At 40.2% G+C, this 4,300-nt stretch overlaps 1 long non-coding RNA gene across 1 annotated transcript; it reads right to left on the bottom strand.

Annotated features, from left to right (window-relative positions):
• LOC116217269 lies at positions 1 to 4,294 on the bottom strand. The gene is made up of 2 exons (XR_004161599.1): positions 3,727 to 4,294; positions 1 to 1,022 (listed from the first exon to the last, which is right to left on the bottom strand). It is a non-coding gene; the product is annotated as an uncharacterized LOC116217269 (long non-coding RNA).
• Positions 4,295 to 4,300: the final 6 nt, after the last annotated feature.

Here is a 4,300-nt window from a genome sequence, read left to right as displayed (position 1 = left end):
TTTTTTAACTAGCAGTCGTCCCATGAGAATGCTCACCCCAGCAGCACGGACTCAGCCTTGGAGGCAGCACAGTTTCCTCTGCAATCCAGATACGGGCTAGCGATTTGCCAGCCTTCTCCTTCGAAAGCAAACAACCCTTGTTTAAAAATACCTGACATTTCACAAAAACTACAGCAACTGCTAGCAGAGAGGGATATGATGCTATGAAAAGTATGCAGTGAGAGTTATTCTGAAAAGGGGAAATGGCACTCTTTGCTTTTCCTTTTTTTGCTCACTCTCCTCACGGCACTTGGGTGTTGTTTAGTCCATCTGTTGCACGGCATTCCATGACAAAGTCTAAGGAGCTGATGCTAAACTGCAGAACATTTTGTTGTTAATCTGATTTAAAGCAGCCTTTGAAGCCAACCTTTGCTACTTAATCTCCCTTTTGTTCCCCTCATTTCTTCACACTGCCCATCTTAGCCTACTCTAGACTGTCTGGAACCAACCTGAGCCATTCAAAAACTGCTTCTCTGAGGATCTGGTCAAAATGGAAATACAACCTGGGCTTCCTGTTCCGTCTAACTCCTCATGCATCAGGCATCCATGTGCAGCGACTTTCTCATGTTAAACATACTTTACAATGCAAACTCAAGCATGCAATGCAAGTAGTGAATGTTTGGTATTTACAGATTACTAGCTAAGTTACTGTGCCGCTCTGAGGACAACTTCTACATAAAAACCAAGTAAACTGTCATAAAAAAGTTTAGGGAGACAACTGAGAACCAATACCTCTGTATTGCTTACAAGATTCAAAATACAACTCTCAGTCTATTGCCTCGAGATTCAAAGTGTAAATTGCATCAATTTCCAAAGACCTTTTCCCTCAGGCAATGAACTTAATGGTTCCATTCAGGACTCCCCACTCCGTACCCAGGTCTCAAAATCATACCTTCTGACAGGAGCTGCTCAAAATCTCATTCCTCCAGTTCATCATCACCAGCCTGAAATGATTTATCTCCTCTTCAGCACCACCAGTTCTTCTGTGAAGCGTAACAACAGTGTTGGTTAGTCACCAGTTCTCAAATCAGAGTACAATTCACACACACACACAAAACTTTAGTTTTGCAAAACTGCAGAAATTGCAGAAGGAAAGAAGGAAGAAACAACAACAACAAAAAAAATCTTAAAATTAACAGATATCCCTCACCTATCAGCCACTCTTTTTTTCAAAGGGAACTCCAGCAGGTTGGTTACAGTCTCAAACTCATAATTTTTAAAATCCTAAGTACTGAGGTCAAAGTTATCATTTGATACAGATTTTTTTTTTCCCCAGAAGGCTGCTGAAAATTTCTGATTAGATATGAAATTTCAAGAGCCTGTTTCACCTGCAGTCATGATTGAATTTCTTCCCCACCACTTCCCTGCCACTTCTTAAATCCTGCAGAAAATGCACATTATCCCCACCACTCATCTGGAAACGTGGGAGTCCCCCACAAGCCCACAAACACATGTAGCCTTAGCACAGCTGTTTCCAAGTACATGAAAACTACAGGTTCTGTCTTAAGGTGAATTACCAAAACCAGGGTGGCTCTTCAGCTAAAAGCAGTTTCTTGCTGTGCTGTGAATAGACATCCTATCTATAAGTTACCAGAACAGAAGCTAGAAAAATACAAATTCCTAAAATATCCAATTCTATGTAATCTTTATCAAAGTAAAATCTGTGCTATTTTAATGGCATAGTCATGACACAGAAGATATCACAATTAATTTTAAACTCAGTTTTTGCTGTGTACTTTACAATAAGACCTGCAAGCCACATCTGAGAATGCTTGTTTTGTGTCCCACCTAAATAGAACTCTCGGCCAAGCTAAGATGATAGCTGTTCCAGAAATAATATCAGAATTTGGCTGAAGAAACTTATTTAAGGTTTGAAAGAAAACACACTAAATAGATTTACTACTCAGCTCTCCTGCTGCAGTGATCTACAGTTACACTTGCAGGGCAGAGCTCTGGAAACATTAAAGTTTCAATCATTTTATGGCAATTGCACATTCCTGTTGTTCCTGCAAAAAATAAAACTGAGATACAAATAAAGGAAGTGTCTTTTCAAAATTAATGAGTCAGCAGGACTGAGTGTGTAGAATATGGATTTCCGAAACCCATTTTTACTACATCCTCCATCTTTCAGATCTTGCTAATGAGGTATGTGCCATTTCAGTCACATCCCTGTCACTGTAGCTCAGTGAAACACACATTCCTAGTTCTTCTCTATTCCTGATTCCACACAGGGTCATGTTTCTTAATTGTTTGAGACAGCTTTTATTTCACACGTAGCTCTCCTGAATTTTCTGAACACCCTGAGGAATACTGCTTCACCTTACTAAAAATATTATTAGAGAAGCACTTACGGTATATACTTTTAGTTTATCAGTTAGAAATTCAAGTGACTCCTTGATCATTTGTTTTTTTTCACCACAAATCTGAACCCTCCTGCTGCACTGCCTCACACAGCAGGCAGGCAAACACCCAGAGCTGGACTGCACAGCTGCGATGCAATGTGCAGCCTTGGGAGATGGACATCCTCTTTCACTTCAACTAGATTTTCTAAATACAATTATCTCAATTAAAAAAAAAAATAAAATAAGCCAAATTACTCCATCTTCCATCAGTGCCCACTACTAAGCTCAACTGACCTTTCAAGTAGATCTCAGTCTCTCGTAGCTCCCTTCATTTTCTCTTAGGCTCTGTTTGGGATTTTTTTCCTCTTCTGACATTAAATCCCATTTCATATTATTATTTTCCTTGATTTTCACTTTTCTGACTGAATTTTATAACAAACTTTTACAATTTGCAGTCCATTTTCCAGTTTTGACTGCTACCCTCATCCACTCCCAATAGCCTCATTTCCAGTTGTCACATCCAACTTCCCACGTTCTCCAGAGCATGAAATAACATAAAACACCTTATATTCAAAAAATCACGAGAGTCATCACAGTGAATCTGTTCACAACCTGGAACCAAGCTCTGCAGAGGTCCCTTCCAGCCCCTAAAACTGCATAAGCCTTTCTGAAGCTTAATAGAGGGTGCTCTTATAAACCAATATACTTCAAATACTGAACTACTTCAAATATTCAGACCAGTTAGAAAGTGTTTTTTTGGCTGGAAAAATAATTAGGCAAATGATCTCAATTAAACTTTTATTCCTTTCAACACTGAAATAAGTTTGTAAGTGCCTCAGGTCCCTAGAGGAGCTTTGCTTGAGTAGCTCTCTGGGAAAAAAAAAAAAAAAAAGATTTAAGGTTGTATACCAAGAAGTTTTGTCTTAAGAACTTCATTTATTGATGTCTCTGCTCATTCATCCCACACTTGTAAAATTAATTTGATTAGATACAATATATGAGATCTGGAGTTAGACTATGAAAACAACTAATACAATTGCTAGCAGCGAGTTTCGAAGTTACCAATATCTTCTGCAAATACAGAGCCTGATTAAGCATCTCACATTTGCACTTTTCTCCATGTTTTTCCTGTTACCAAACAGGACTACAAATGTGAGGGACTTAAAGCTGAACACGGCTGTGGATCAAACAAATCAAATTCCACCTGAAGTGAGAAGAAAAAAATTAATGCCAGTACTGAACCTGCTGTGTCCTATGTTAAAAACCAATATTGTTCACAAGGAATAATTAGAATCCCATGAACAAACACACGGCGGTAGGTGCACTCCTATTTACCCTAGCTTACCTGAGCCAACATTACCAGGAGCTGTAATCCCATTTTATTTGAGATTCTATTTCAGTAAGCTCTACATAAGCTCATATTAATGACGGTTCGTACTGTAATGGAGCTCATGACATGAAAGATGGCTTTTTTGATTCTGACGAGATGAGAAGGAGATAAGGAGAGGAAGAATGATAGTAAAGAGCTGTGCAAAGAGCTGTCTCGGCTTTTCTTTTTACCGTAGGTCAAGCGACGTGTAACAATTCCACAAGCAAAGTTGTGGTAAGGTTAAATTCTGGGTCCTGCAATGCTCAGAATCCTGGCTGGTGGAGCAGGTGGTTCTGCAAGCATCCTTTTAAATGCGTCTATACAGTGCTTGGCAGAGCGTATTTCTCATTAAAAACCACGTTAAATTTTACACGTAGATTTTTACAAGTGAGAGCAAACGCCCACTCCCTCTCCTCTCTCTCTCCTTCCCTCACACACGTTCCCGCCTTTTCCCTCACGGATGCACGAGGCGCCACAGGGCGCGCTGCAGCGCCTCCCGCCGGCTCGGCTCGGTTCGGCCCGGCCCGGCTCGGCTCGGCGCAGCGAGCTT

Source organism: Meleagris gallopavo, chromosome 17 (genome assembly GCF_000146605.3).
Source record: "Meleagris gallopavo isolate NT-WF06-2002-E0010 breed Aviagen turkey brand Nicholas breeding stock chromosome 17, Turkey_5.1, whole genome shotgun sequence".
NCBI classification, from domain to species: Eukaryota; Metazoa; Chordata; class Aves; order Galliformes; family Phasianidae; genus Meleagris; species Meleagris gallopavo.
The sequence above is the reverse complement of the archived record's forward strand: the minus strand, read 5'-3'. Positions and strand labels throughout refer to the sequence as shown.